This window comes from Grus americana, chromosome 6, assembly GCF_028858705.1.
Source record: "Grus americana isolate bGruAme1 chromosome 6, bGruAme1.mat, whole genome shotgun sequence".
Classification (NCBI taxonomy): Eukaryota; Metazoa; Chordata; class Aves; order Gruiformes; family Gruidae; genus Grus; species Grus americana.
Window position 1 is genome coordinate 23,430,663 of NC_072857.1, and position 16,189 is coordinate 23,446,851.

The following is a 16,189-nucleotide window of genomic DNA, read 5'->3' on the forward strand; positions in this document are numbered from 1 at the left end:
TCCTAAATATGTTTTTGCATATGTTATGTTATATAGAGTTTCTCAAAATTAACCGAATGTTCCAGCTAATATATATCTTCAGAGTGAAAAATAAATACCATCATCATGTTTCTGTCTAACTCAGGTGTTAACACCTGATATTTCAGAAAGGCCACACAAATACAAAAGTGCCTTCAGTTTGGCAAGAGGGTTTCTTTTACCCTGTGGCTCTGCTACCCATAGAAACACTTGGCCAGGACTGCTCTGTTTCCAGTACAAGACGACCTTAATCTGGAAGGCTTGGCCAGAACAGTGCAGGTGTTGGTCTAGAGTTTCCTCTCAGCTTCCTTATTCTGTGGTCCTGTATGACAATGTCTAAGTTGGCAACTACAGAATTGTTATCAGGCTTTGGAGAATTTTTTTCCTTTTTTTGATGTTCTAAGCTGCTAAATATACTGTTAAACCAATGTTTATTGACAGAAAAAGCAAGTAATAATATGAAGAATTACTGTAATCTGCGAGAATCTTGTGATGGGGTAAATAACAGCTTTTGAAAGCTAAGCTCATAATGGAGACCTGGTATTAAAGAATCATGATTGATAACATTGTCACCTTATTTACATTCATGCAAACTCTTTATATTAGTGAATTCACTAATGCAAATGGAAAGGTAGAACACACTGGGGGCGAAGAGACACCTTGGCAAAGAAAGGCAATTGACAGAGCCAATCAATGTGAGCTTCATTACAGAAAATGGATATCTATTTAAAAAAACAAACGATCCATTCCCCATCACATTTTATCAAATTACCTTAATGTTTTTGGATGAGGCTACAAACTTCTGTCATAATACCAATATAACAAGCAAAGATTTTTAGAAGGCTTTTTGACTTGTGGCATCTTGATTAATAAAATAGAATAACAACAGAAAAGCCGACAAGACAAACATCAAATGGACCGTAACTGTCCCAATGATAATTTTTAACATGCCATTGTGAGCAGCATGTAGAGGTACTAGAAGGGGAAGGAAGATTAAGGGATAGAAATGTTTTCCCTCTTACCTGTCCTCCCTCCTGCTCCAAGCACTGGCAGCAGCAATATGCTTGCTCTTGGTCATATCAGGCTGCTGCTAATGCTCAGGACATTTCAAATGCCCTTCCTCCATTCACTTTGCAGTAGGGGAAGCAAAACACCTAGAGAGCTGCTATACTGGAAGTGGTACAGACAAGAAGTAAAAGAATAATTTAAGGGCTGAAAAACAGCAGCAGAAACTTTAATGAAGTTCATTCTACTTAGCCCTTAAAAGATGAGGTGCTTGATCAAAATCTATTAAAAAAATTATGGAAGGCACAGAAGTTTTAGAATAAGGATCTTTAGCCTACTGCTCAAATATAGAATAGCTAGACCAAAAATGAAATATATGTTTTTAATGGCTACAGTGATCAATGAACTGTAACCAAAGGCTGTGGCTACCAGCGGTTCTGGTGATCCTCCATTACCAGAAATTATTGAATCAAAAATGGGTATTTTAGGAAAGGCGAACTCTGATGCAAGCACAGCTACTGAAACTGAAGCAGAAATTAAACTCTTGCAGTCTTCTGTTTACTGACATTAGATGAGTACATTTGTCCCTATAGCCTTAATGATGCTCAACATTTCAGGTAGAAAAAGCCACAGAGTTTCCCACAGAGGTATTTGAGGATCATGGGACATGGCTTCTCACTGTGGGATAAGACATTTCTAGAATTTGATGAAAATTCATGTATTCTCTGACATGTGGTGCGTTCAAGCCCAGTAATAGGACAGGACATGAAAGCAGTCTTACTGAGTGACCCAGAATGCTTACAAATTCCCCTAATGTAATAGACATGCCCTTGTTACTGGGCTGAGGGACCAGTTTTAATCATGTGATCGATGCATATCGTACTATGGAGGGCCGTGGCTTCCTCAGGAAACTGGGGTAGAGGAGGAAATAAGCAATATGCTCTGAGTCATGACCTGCCTGTCTTTGAGAACACCAAGACGGGCACAAGGTGCAAGCTGCATTGATTTCATTGGTAGTGTGTGGACTGGGAACTCCTGCCTGTATTTATGAGGGTACGGATTCAGGACTCCCTTCTTAATTCCATTGCTGATTTATTGCAGAAGAAAGGTACTTAGATCTGCTTTGAAGAGGCAACCCGAGGTTAGTCCTATAAATAGTTAATATCTGAAAACTTTTCTGATATATTATTGTATATCAGAAGTATTTATGATCAGTGTGTTTGTAAGTGATACAGAATGATACTCTGTTCTAGCTTTTTAGAAAAGTTGCTGCTGGGTAATGGCTGATGCACTTTTTGGAAGTCAAAGAGCAATAGTACCTCTATCCTGCATAAAGAGTTGGACTGAGATTTTGATTGAGGTATACTTGGCTCAGAAATATGTTGAAGCAGTCTTGTTTATCTTCACCACACACATTTTTCAGTAAAGATTTGCTGTTGGGAGACGCAAAGCACTCATAAAGAAGTAAGCATTTTACAAAATGATTAAAAGCAAACTGTATTATCAATATCCAGTTTAGAATTTCCTTCTGATTCATTGTCTTACTCATCTTACTTGCTTGAATCACTTACTAGCTTTGCTGACTGAGTTGTGGGGTTTTTTTGCCCAGTCTTTCTGTTTCCAGCTTAATTCCCAAATTTCTTGTAGCAGGCTCCAGGGAGACAAAAGTAAAATGTGAAAGTAGGAGCATAAAATCCAAACTGTTCGGTTGTCTACTGTATGAAAGGTAAGACATAAGCAGTGGCTACCATTATAAAAGCTTTTAGAAGAAAGGTAGAGCTGTTAGTGACCAATGTTTTGTAGGACAGGAATAGAAGATTAAGTAATGTAGTGGTATGCAATATTTTTGTTGCACGTTATGTTTGTCTTGTATGTTACTCAGAGGGGATAATAGTAATAATAGATGTAGCAGGAAGACACATTTCCTGATATGAGATTAGACCCAGAGAGGCCAGATAGTCCCAAATGGAAAAGAAAGGGATTTGTTGTCCTGAATGTCCCCTTGAGAATAAATAATTCTAATAGCTTTTTATGTGTGAGCTCTGAAACCATATGCTTTTATGGTATCCAATTTGTTATGAATATAAATATACTGTACTTAAATAATATGTAACTAATCTAAAGAAACATGCTATTCTTAGAGAAAAGATTACACCTGGAGTTACGGATTTAAATAGAAGGAAGAGTATTGGGGACTACATATTTTGATTCAGCTGTGTTTGAGAAGGCTTTGAAAAACTCTTGCTTCTGGAAACAATGAGATACAAACCTGTTTGCATAGCTGATCTCTGGCCAGAAAGGATTCCTGTCAAGTGAAATATTAACCCAAAGGAATGCAATTTTCTTAGGGCAATGAGCTCTTGGCTTCGAACAAGCCTTTAATGCAGGGCTAAAGTGACCATTTAAAAAACATATATGCATCCAGAGGATTGGATGGCTGTCAGACCGGAACAGGATTATCCTATCTTTTAGCTATAGCTAACCTGTTTCTAACTGGCCTGGTGCTGTATAGTGGCCAAATTTCTTTCAGTTTGGTTTTGTCATTGTTTATATTATGCAAACTATCATAACAGCTGGGAGCTCTATTAGTGATTCTAATGTTTCAGGATAGAGAGAACTCAAGGAATATTTCTTTCAGTTTCTCTTCTCTTGGTGAGCGGTCTCTGCTGGGAGTGATGATCTTCCTAAGCAGGGTCAAATTTACACTAGATCCAGGACATGAGGCATGAAAAATGCAACATGAAAAGCTCTGAGCCTGCTGAGGGTGATAGGTGTAAGGTCCCAAGCCCCATTCAGCAGCATGATGTGCTAGATCTGCTTGTGAGTGCCAAGTTCAAGCTGCACCCATTGAACCCACCGGGTCGTTGCTGCTCCAGGAAATGCTTTTTAGGACCCAGGAGGCATTTGTGCTAAAATGCAAAAATACCAGCAGAACAACTCCTCATTCCTCCTGCCAAGTGAGAAAGCACTAAGCCTCTAAAGCACAATCCAGACCATAATGTTCATGCTAAACTAGGTGTTTCCCTGTTTGTTTTTTTCTTTTTTGTTTGTTCACAGAGATCCATGTGCAAAGTATAACTTTCTGTCCTTTGGCTGTGATGGACTCTGATGTGCTTTGCAGGTATTCCTGTGTACAAATGGGGGAGGCTCAAATGTGCTGGAATCTCAACTGTGGAATCACTTAAAAAAAATAATTTTTGTTTGTTCATTTCTCCACAGAGTGTGTTTCTTCCTCTAAGTACCCTTCACTTCCCAGTGGCTTGGTGGGACTCTGGAGATATTAACAGTAGGACTGGTTTGCTGCTTTTTGTGGTGAGTTTCAATCCACCCATTGGTTCTTGTAGATTCCTTAAGAGGAGCACCTTCTTGACTAGGAAGTTATGGGAAGGGGAGATGGGAGGAGGTAAGCGTTACATCCCAAAACCTACCCACTTGTGCCACTGAAATGGGAATTTACTTGTGGAAGGTATATGATCTTAGAAGAAAAATGAAAGGCTTTATTAATAGCAATGTTAAAATTATCACCGCTAGGAAGCTGGGTTAATCCACTCAGAAGAATGGGCTCCCTCCACTGAGCTTTTATTTCATATTTTTCACAGGGTCATTCCAACATTCATTTCACTTTGGATGACTTCACAGTCATAGCACAGAGAGTAAGAAAATATTTCCTCTAGAGTTTCTTCTCACATTAAATGTGTGACTATAGCCTCAGAGAAGGACTGTTATGGACAGAGTCCAGCAAGTGTCTCAGCTCTCATTAAACACAGATCATTAAATATATTGCATAAAGAGTCACCGTGGCTGTCACATATAGTTACGCCATGCTTCTGCTGTTACCACTATGCAAAAGTTTTAGTATCACTACAATTTTGCCCACAAAAAGATGGAGAAAATTAATCAAAGCAGCCATTTTATTTTCCCTACCTCCTCCTTTTATCTCATACCTGTTAACATTGACCCATGGAGGGATTTCACTCCCAGGCAAATAACCTGGCCAGTGGCTTATAGGCAGAATTGGTTGAAAAATCTGGCTATGTGTATTTGTGGGGCCATAGTTTGTGTTGCTTTCAGTGACAAGAAAATAAAGACTTCTAAGGGACTAATTCTTTGAAACACTAAGCATTTCTGGCAAGACCCTTTGAGTAGAAACTGGGGACCTGATCATCTTGCAGAACCAAACTGAGTGAATGTTCATTTTAAAAAGAAAAAAGAGAAAATACAGCCTTAAAGGAGATTTGTAAATGCCTTCCCAACAGGAGGGACTAATGAACTCTTCTGGCAGCATGTTTTCATAAGATCATCTTTCTTTTGGAGGTATATGGAAAATATGGGGTCTGAAACTGCACCCTCTGCAGTCAAAATTGCCACTAAGCCCATGGACAGAAAGGATCCCAATGTGATGGAGATCATTACTACTATTTTTAGCCTATGTTTCAATAGCTTCAAAGTCTTAAGCAGGTCACATCTTTCCCCTCATCCCTTGTTTGTACTGTCAACTATGGTATGTTTCTACAATGCATATTGCAGCTGGGATGCAGCCTAGTTCAAGCCTTCTTCCAATGTGCTTCTGGTAATACAAGAGCAGAGCATTTAGTAATCTGTGATCCAAGTACATCTGGTGGTTAAAGTTATTGCAGCACAACTAGTAAGAAAACAATAAACTGTCTGAGGCAGGGACTATCTGTTTGAATGGCCAATCTCCTTCCTTTAAAAAAACAAACAAAAAAAACCCCCCTCACTGATTCCATGTCCCATTTAGCTAGTCCTGCTTTTCTGTAAAAAAACCAAAACAAAATAAAAATCCACCCCAAATCAAACACACACCCCTTCCCAATCCCACAATTAAGGTGACAAGGTGATAGATAAATGAATTAATTGGATTTCAAATTGCTTAGATCTATGTGACAACCCAGACCTTGTAACTGGGAGCACTAAATATCTGTAAAATAAAAATAAGAAAATCTAAATTTCAAACAGAATCTGTCACCCCCAAATTTATGGTAATGGAATCCTGTTGTTTTGTCTTCATTATGATAGAAGATAAACAGATCATTTTATTTGTGATCCAAATAGAAACACATTCTGGCATCTATTCTATGCCAATAGTTGCTCTTGCTATGAACATGCTTACATTTTATTGCATTGGGCTATTTGCCGCTTTATGTAAGCGACACCAGCTGCTCTTGCTCTTGCACAACAGATTACTGTGTGCAGCACGCTGGTTTTCCCTAAAGCAGATAACGCTTTGTAAAATCCGGATAACTAAGTCTCTAGGAAGTGATTGTAAGTTATATTAAAACTGTGATAACTGAGAAGAGAAACAGCCTTGAAGAACGACTAAAAAGCTGCTACTCTAAAGGAAGATTGTCATTGTGGGTAGCTGTCTTTTTTTTAATGTGCCTAATGTACGTTCTTACATTCTTTTACCTGCTACATTTTTTCTAGCACTTGCTGCTTTTCTTGAAATTTGATCTATAGCACACCATTATGAGAAATATTAATAATAAACACTGAACAAATTTCTATTTTGATTTTTATGTCAATGAAATACACTGAAATCAGCTCAAATCTACTTGAAAATAAAGCCCCTGAATCCTCTTTGTTGCATTTCTGTGACAGGTTTCATACTCTGTTTTCTTGGCAACCTTCTGCATGGGAAAGCAGCATTATGCAAATAAAAATTCAAATGGCAGCCACAGTGGAAAGATATAACACAATTTTTCTTGACATCTTGGGTGATATAGGTCAGACCATGCTACCACAGAACTAAACCAAGTTCTTTTTCTCAAGTGTAAACTCTGCCTCAGCTACATTTTAAACCCAGTTTTCCTATGATTTGGATGCAGCATGGCTGCAAAATCATATTAATTCCAAATTTAGGAATGCCACGCTTAAGCGGTAGTTGAACTTTGCTGGTTTCGACTAGGTGTTGGTGATTAAAGTGCCCATGAGCATAAGGTTGTGTAGGCGCTGCTGCTGCAGGAAAAAGTCAAAGTATAATTGGTCTGAGGGTGTGGAGAGAAGCAGCAGGGGATGCTGGTAGGGATAGTAAAAGCTCAACAGGGTTACGGAAACCTGCCAAATCTCCATCCTCACTGCAGGGAGCTCCTGCTGCTGCCAGGGAGTAAGGAAAACAGATGGCTGTTCCTTTTGAAGCCACTAACATTCATTTCTGTGCCTGTTGTGTATTTTTTTCTCCTTCCCCTCAAGTTTCCAGCTCCTGCAGTAGCTCCTGGAGCACCCAGGCATTGGCAGACATGTTGGAAGGCAGCCATGCAGGCGGGTGAGTTTCAGCTGAAGATGATGGTTTCTTTGTTTTGTTTTGCCTTTTCCCCAAGCTGCCTCCACAATTTGGCAAAGAGATGTCAGGATTAGAAATAGTGGGATTGGAGAATATGCCAGAATCTATTAGAGGGAAAGAGGCAGAGCTATAGTAAATGGGGAGATGGACCAGTGCCAGAGGGAGCGTGGGCGTGGGGTTTTGGATGCAATTAGCACAGCCGGCCAAACATACCCTAACACCGACACTTCACAGTTACGTGCTGAATAGTCCTCTATATTTGTGCTTATTTGCAGTGGGGTATAGCTGATACCTGTAGATGGGGCCTTTTTTCCTCGAAAGGAGCAATGATGTGGATCTTGGTAAGTCTGTAGCGTGCATCAGCTAGAAGTGGTTTCACAGAATGCTTTAAATCAAATCTCTGTATCTAAAACAGAAGAGCATGAGATGGAAAAGAAATTAATGTTTATCTTTCCACTGTATTTCAGCTACTCTGAAGAACTGTAAGACTTTTTTTTTTCCTTAGCTTTCTGGAACTTCTAATGCATTGTATGCTGTGTAGAGAGTAACAAAGCACCAGTTTGAAGGAAGACAGAAATGCATAGGATGTTTAATTTTAATTTTGGAATATCACTAAGAGAGCTCAAAGAAAGATGCTGGCTTGGGTTGAGTTAGCAATTCAATGAAATATATGCATAGGTTGACATGCAGAGTAATGACGGCATATGACTGAACTGTCACCTAGCTGAGGGGAAAAAATCTGCCCTTGTGCTGGTTTCTGACTGTTGATCTCAACCAATGAGTGATTCACGTTTCTAACAGATGTTCCTGATTTAGGCCAATGAAAGCTTATGGGAGCTTTTTCTAGTCTCTGAGGAAAGAACGCCAGCCCAATCAAACAAGCGAATTTGGAGCTTGGCATCTGAATCGATCAGCAAAGCTGGATAATTTCCTCTTGCAAAAGCTGTGTGCCATCATTATTCTATGACACCCTAAGAATTTGTTAATTAGTGCTGACTTGTTATTTTTGTCATCTCCTGCATTTAATCATTTAGCCACTATTGCCATCTACCAAGAAAGACACTAAAGCCACTTATTCAAAAGCCCTGCCTGGCTTGTCCAAAATAGCACACCATTCCCAAACCAGCAAAATATGATGCATACAGCTGCCCCAGCTACGTGAGTAATTGTAGCAAATATTTCTAGATGCACAGCCACAAAACAAACTCAAGATGGCTCTGTGTTAGCTGATATTTGCCTTTTTAAAATTATTGCTATTGTCATTAACATCATAAAAGCAAATGGGACTCTGCTGCAAGCCAAACACAGCTGAAAGGACCTCAGGCAGTAGCATAATGTAACAATAAAACCAAATTCATGGGGTTCATCATCAAAAACTACACTTTGATTTTTGTCAGCTACATAGTTACTGCAAATTTTTATCCAATTTCATCTGCATGGTGCTCAAGTCCAGTATTTCTTCGATTTTTAGTTTGGCAAGGAAGAATGTCTGATTTGTTTCACGCCTACTTTGTAAAATAGCCTGACAATCAGTGACATTTCTGGAAGATGCAAAGTTTCACAATATCAAAAAATACATGCGGTGAATCAACCTTCTCATTAGAATCTTCAAAAGTGATTTGACAGCTAATTCTTGTCACAGGATAGCGGGAGTCCCTTGGGACTGTGGTGCCTGTCTCCCCATCACGCTGTATGACAGGGTTGCCAGTTCACGGGGTGGGAGAGCAGTTTGCTTCATTCGCTTCCTCCACACTGCAGCTGCACCTAGCCCCAAATCTGTCACTTAAAGTGTTCAGAAACCACTTCTAAAAAAATTAGGTGTCAAAATTTGAAAATATTTAATCAATTTCACTGATGTCATGCACTATGTCCATAAAAATGCTTTGTGTGTGTGAATATTTGGAAGCCAAGCTGAAACTAAGTGTAAGGTCCTTAAGGAGGATCAACAAATGAAGGGAGGGAGATAATGAGCGGATTTTGGAGAGCAGTTATTGCTATGGTCAAGGATCTCCAACAGGAGCATCTAAATCTTTGACAGAGATGTGTCTCTAATTTATATTCTTTTACATTTATCCGTGATGGTGTGGTTTATCATCATTCTTTTGTCTGCTCTCTGGTTTATGACCCTCATGTGGGAAAGCTAAATTTAGCATAAAATAGCCATAGCGCATTAAATCACAAAAAGAAGAAAATCACATTAATAAGTCCTATTGAAATGGGATTTATGACTCAGTGCTAAAGTACTTTAGAGCTATAGATCAATATTTTTTATTAGAGCTGTAGAACATGCTCCATCAAACTACCAGTAAGTATATACCAATAGACGATTAAAACACCTGTAGACATTGATAAAGTCTACTTAGAACTGAAATTAGCATTCTGTAAAATACATAACGTTTCTCAAGAAAGGCTGTAATATAGGAATAGATCTGTAATTTATAGTTTCTACTTAGGGATGGTCTGTGATTAAAGCACTACATTATTTTTTTCCTTGTAGCCCTGAGTAACCCTGTCTCCCTTGCAGTCTTTGACCCTGCAAGTCGCTGAAGGATCTGGTGCAGAGTGCAGAACATGAATGAACATTCAAAAATGAGTGGCAAGGGTTTTCTTGGCTCATTAATATTAACATCATTGCCTTGTGGAATTAGAAATAAGAGAGGCGTTGCTTTGTTACTTTTGATTCTCAACAGTCTTGGAATTTTATTTTTAATGTGCTGTAGATACAGTCTTTATTCCCCTGCAGAGAGAATCGACATTTTCTCCAAGCCCTTAACTTACAATGTGGCATAGTGATATACGGGATAAGAGATCCTGGACTTCCTGAAGCATATCTAGTTCCTTGTCGTGATACTGCTGTTTATCTCATCTCTCTGAGTATGTATTTTTGGAGATGTACTTATGAGTTCAGTTCCCATTTTGTGCAAGCCTGTTGATATGTGCAAATGTGCTCTCTCATTTTTTGGTGGGGTAAGATGGGCGACCTTGCTCATTACTATCATGTGGTTGTAGTATTTGGTGCTGTTTCTGTGCAAGAACATCATTGCTTTTCTGTGGGACTGCTCCTTTAACTCTCGTGTGTCTAAGTGTAATTTGTATATGAATTAATGCTTCATAGAGGGTGGTAAATTCTGGCGAGAAGTGCTGTGTGACGCCCTGTCCAGGCAAAGCATTATTAGTTGGGTGGACAGCTGGGCATAAGAAATTTGAGAACTCTGAAATGGGGTGAAAAGCCTTTGTTTTTTCTTTCCTGTAGTCTTCCACTAGTGCCTACAGAGTGTAAAAAGCCCAAGTCATATATCTTTTATCCAGCAGCTAAAGATGCAAAACCTCATGGTGGTGGGTTTAGGGGTGTGAGGGGAATTAGTTGCACCAATCTGAAAATGCGGAGTAAATTACTTGACTCCAGCCTAAGGAGGGGGCTGGGGAAGCTGTGTGCTTTCTCACTGGTTTGACTCTGGGATGGGAAAATTTTCTCACAGCTGGGGGATCTAGTAATCTCCTGGCTGCAGGCTTTGAACTGAAAATACAGGCTACTATCAGAGCTAGGTTCCTCAGGCCCTAATGTGGGATTATGGTGATAACTGCACGGTTTAATAAAATGTTGTAGCTGGGATTTGAGTGGGAGCTGTTCAGAGCATGCCAGCGTAAGCACGGCCACAACAACGAGACGTGCAGCTCTCGGCACTGCTTTGAGCAGAAGGCAACAGGCCAGCAAACAGGCAAAGCTTCTAACAGCTGCTGAGGTTTTAAAACTTGGAGATGTTTAAAACCAGATTTTTATAAAAGCTGACCTAGTAAAGAAAGTCTTGCAGGTTTATTTCGCAGGCTGCACTGCATATAGTAGTAAGGCACTTTGTGTAGACACTGAAATCTATTTCAGTTCCTGAGGGAGAAAGAGAAATCAAATGCTTAATCAAGGTTCTGTTCAAAATCAAAATGTGTGTGAAGGAGGAAAACTTGTTTGAAAATACTTCTAGAGGCAGTGAATAAATCCTGTAATGATCACTTCAGGGGAAGAGAAACCCTTTACCCAGCCAGTAAATCCTCCAAGGTTTATTTCTCTTCATTTCCCATTCAGAGCTAGAAATGGAGGAGGGAAACACATCTCATGTGGTTTTTCCCTATTGCTCATGTTGTGGTGTATAAACACTCAGAAAGCCCCAAAAGCTTTTATTTGTTTCAGTCACAAAGAAAACCTTCAAACTGTGACATCTTTGGGGAGAAATGTGTTCATACAGTGCAACGGGACTGCTTTCATCGCCTGAACCTCCTTCCTGCATTACAGCCTGCTTCTCATTGTGACTCAGTTGCCCAGGCAGTCCCTACTCATGGGGTCAAACTGGAACATTTTCAAGAGAATGTGCTAAAATCCAAGAACGTACAAAAAGTTGCCCAGTGACCAAATGCCTCTGAACTCATTCCAAACCTTGCTTGGAAATGTTGCTTCTTAAATGTTGGAAATGTCTTGTGGCTATAATGGGAAGCTGATAGTGTCCTGGAAACATATCCCTCTGGAGTTTTACTGTACATTTATTATTAAAAACAAGCTACTGAGATTCAGAGTCATACCAGCAGACCTCCCTTCCACACACCCTGAAAGGCTTGCTTGTGTACTACAATCAAACCATTAGGAATTGGTTCTTTCTGAGGAAAATACAGAAAAAGGACTAAAGTAATTATCCATATACAGGACTCCATGAGAATTTCATCTGGATATCTTCTGGTTGCTACTCTCTTGGGCTGAATTTCAACAAGTGACAGAAAGATGAAGGGTTCTTGTACCCTTTGATCAACCCTCCTTTAGACATTCTACGTAACAACACATGTTTAAAGAATGGCTAGAAAATAGCCATTATTAGAATAACAAGACACTAGAATTTTTTTTTTTTTTTTTAAATAGTATTCATTAAGTAACCCCTTTCTGGTTGCTTCTGTACTACTGCATCTTATTTTTAAAGATGATCTGGGACAGTGATGGTGCAGGTTGTTTTCTGTGACTCTCCTATAAATATCAAGACATATATATAAATAATCCAAGGTAATTCTGTTCACTTTGGTCAAGAATATTCATGTGGTTTGGGTTTTTTTTTGGGTTGGTTTTGTTTGTTTGTTTGTTTGGGTTTTTTTGGTGTGTGCAGTCCTTACATAATATCAATGGCTGATTTTTTTCCTGCCCTGGCTTCCATTGCTTAGATTACTGTAATCACACCTTACCGGTCGTCTTTACATTAAAATTGCTGTTGTCTGTATATGAGGATAACCATTTTCTTTACCGAGATTATTAGAACAATCTATTCTTGGGCAGTGATCAAGCTTGCAGTGAAGAGACTATTTTGATTACAAGTTTTTAGCATCTGGCTCAACTCCTTACATCTTTTGGGACAGTTCAGCCTCTCTGCCCACATCTGCAATTGGTAGCACAGCTGTTGCTGACCCCTGCAGTGGACACATAAAGTGACAACAAAGATCATGCACTCTGAGAATATTTTTGTTTAAGAAAAAACAGATGAATCCGTGTTGCAGAACGTACTTTATATTGAATTTGTCTATCTTGTTACCTAATATTTAAGAATTTTTTTAATTGGTACTGCAAAGGAGCCTAGCAACTGCATGTGGTTGATGTGGAATTCCTGGTCAATCAGAATAAGGGTAACCTCTTGCTTTAGAATAGCTTTGAATTTCTATATAATGATATGAATAAATTTTTAAGGTATAGATTTACAATTGCCTTAATTACTTTTTGAAACCTTAGTGACAGGGAAATGTCATGTGGTTCAATATCTGGTTTTCAGTCAGCCAACTAACCAGGTGTCCACATAACTCTACGTATTTTCAGTGTGACACAACTGGGACCACAGTCTCAGCTGCTGAGTCTTTCTTGTGCTTCATGTCAGGATGTATACACATGGAGAGCCAGAAATAGTATGAAGAAATGAGATAAGCTTATCCAGCTATAAATTAGCCTTTCTGGTTCTGATTGCTTTTAAGCTTGGATCTGCAAACAGTCAGAGATCAAAGGCTAAGACTTCTGTATTTCTTAATCTAATTTTACATCCCGTTCTTGAAATAGCAGAAGTATGCACATTTTTTACAGATATCAGGACATCTTCCTTCATTGAGCTCATCCAGGGGTATTCAGGAAACCTTACAAAGTGATGCTGACATCCGTTTTCTGGAGAGCATTCTTTGTTCTTATAGTACAAATCTCACATTTAAACTCCATACTAAGATGCACAGGCAACTTCTGTTTGAAGAACATTCATGTTATCATGTCTTTTCCTCATCGACAACTGCTTTTTATTTAAAATATTTTCATATTGTTTCCTTTTTTTGCAGCATTACTGGACAATAATATCTTGTGGAGTTTTGTAATAATTTCCATAAACACCCTGAAGCAATGTTTACAGAGACTATGTTTTGTACTATCTGAAATTATGGTGGTGAGGGTTTGGTAACACAAAATTCAGTTATATTCATCATACAGGCTTTGTTGTCTGGTGTGCTGGTGAAAAGTGAAGAAAGAGGAGGAGGAGTGTGCAGGTAAGGATGACTACTCTGTAGTAGCAAGCCGAATATTATTTCAGTGAGAATACATCTAATTTTGTCTGAGGGGGCTCCCTGTATTTGCACCTGGGGTTCCTGTAGATATAAGGATGGCTTGAGTCTGAAATGCTGAAGATTTTAATGGAGTTTCAAGGTTTTCCATACATTTTTTGTGAACTGTAGCTTTCCCGAAACCATTGTAACAGGCATGGAAATGACAGAAATGCTTCTAGAAGTGAAGCTCCACATGAGTTGTCTACTTTATTTTAGCAGGGTGCAGAGTTTCAAGAAAATTGAGCAACTGATATATGGGTCACATCCCTGGTTGGCCTTAGGGCCAGCTGCCACTCTGCATACATGAATGCACATGAGTCATCTCAATGCCTAGGGGAGGAGGTAGCTCCATAGGTTAGGGTAACATGACAGCTTGTTGGAAATTAGAGCAGAGACAGGGGCCTTCAGAAGTTTATAAGCAGAACAGGTGGCAGAAAGTAAGGGGTAATCACACATTTTAAATTAAAAAGAAAAAAAATAATCTCTGGAGGCTGCATGGCCCCAAAATCTTCTGCTAGGTGCAGGAAGGCTCCTGTGAGATACAATGCATCAGCCACCTAGCAGCCGTACTTTGGCAGGCTGCTCTTTATCCAGAAAGCCTACTCACTTAGTCTTCTGTAGGGGATTTATGTGCTTCACTGAATGTCCACCTGCTGCACGCGTATGTCAGCAGCCAGCTCCTGAAGAGCCATTGCGGGTGCAATGGGGTTTTGGTGGTGGTTTTTGTCTTTGGGATAGACTTTTGGGATATATGCTGCAATTTCTTGGCTGCATAAAAGGTGTAATGAGAAACAGATAAGAAATGAGCTGAATAGTCTTGCTGCTTCTGATAATAAGGATACAGGTCCTCAATGGCATGATGCACTACTCTCAGATCTTTTTTCAGTACTGACTGTTAAACTTCTGCTACTAGAAGGCCAAATTGGCCTGGTGAAACAGATCAGTGCCCTATGCTGTCAAAGTAGTGATCCTGAGCAGCATAGAGAAATCTAGAAAGCAGCAGCACTTCTATTTCTTATAAGCTGATTATTTGTATAAGGAAAAAGAATGGAAATATGTGAATGGAAAAAACCTCATTTTCCTGTCTTTTAAGAGTCTCTCCAGGTCTCATCTACAGGACTTCAGTGTGGTAAGACTCCATTATTTCAGAGAAGATTTTATCCTTGCATGCAATTTATTTAGCTGCTAAATAAGAAGGCAAACAAAGGAATTTGTCAAAAGCCTTGATTTCATTTATAGTACTTCCTCGTCTTTCCTTGCTTCAGCTCTGGGAAGTGGTGGTCTTTCTACTTGCCTTTTCTGAACAGTTGTAAGAATCTTCTCTGTACATTTCCATTTTTCTTTATTTCCCCCCCTTTGTTTTCTTTTATCCTTCCTGCTCTCTGTTCACAGGGACTGACCATTCAACTTTTGAAATATTGCTGGCATTCTTATTCACCTATTCACTCCCCGCTTCTGAGCACCCAGACTGAAAGTCGAAAAGCCAAGGCTCTATGGCAGGTGGGCAAGTACTTCTTGTGCAAATACATCCATTTGCATGTGAATGTGCTCATTTGCACACAAATAATTTCATTCATAGGAATAAAAAGATTCTCTCCATGTGCACCATTTGTGCAAACAAAAATTGGATTCATGAAACTGCTCAGAAAAGTCGGGGACAGGTCAGGTCTCCTGCCATTTTCACTTTGGTAGTAAGTTCACAATCTGATAATATACCTCTGAAAAGATAACCAAAATTCTATCTTCAAGTACTGTTGATTTTTAAACTTTTTACTGCACAAGGTAGGGGTTGTCTTTCCATGGTGTGCTTACATTGCCAGATGGTGTAGATCTAAAGTGGTCTCAATCCAAACTGGGACCATGGGGAAGTACCATAGCATAAATGAAACAATATTTGTAGATATGAAGAAGGTCAAATACAATTTCTCCTGAGAATGGTTGATATAGAGCAGAAACTCTGAAAGCTTTCTACTAGGAAATATGTATTTTTTTAGATCTATAGTATATAAATTTGTACTTAGGGCTGTGGTTTTGTAACATCCTTTACTAGAGATCATCACTAGCATATATGGTCCTGCTTCCTTACCTGACTCACAATTCTGTATACAGATCACTTTTCTATCAGGAACTACCAGGCAAATGCAAACCGTGGCAGGAAACCTAAATAGTGTTATGTATCTAATCTGGTTGGCGCCATCAGCAAAGAAACAGGCATCGTAAGAGATGAGGTCAGCCAATACTTGGTAAGAGACTACTGGCAACTCTTTT

At 39.3% G+C, this 16,189-nt stretch overlaps 1 long non-coding RNA gene across 2 annotated transcripts; it reads left to right on the top strand.

The window, feature by feature from the left end:
* Window positions 1-1,944: 1,944 nt before the first annotated feature.
* LOC129207953 (uncharacterized) lies at window positions 1,945-15,342 on the top strand. 2 transcript variants are annotated; one of them, XR_008577626.1, is made up of 6 exons: window positions 1,945-2,164; window positions 2,277-2,487; window positions 2,671-2,749; window positions 4,243-4,335; window positions 7,234-7,306; window positions 7,600-12,295. It is a non-coding gene; the product is annotated as an uncharacterized LOC129207953 (long non-coding RNA). The 2 variants fall into 2 exon arrangements; XR_008577627.1 differs by lacking the exons at window positions 2,277-2,487; window positions 2,671-2,749 and adding an exon at window positions 15,314-15,342 and having other exon boundaries at window positions 1,996-2,164; window positions 7,600-15,050.
* Window positions 15,343-16,189: the final 847 nt, after the last annotated feature.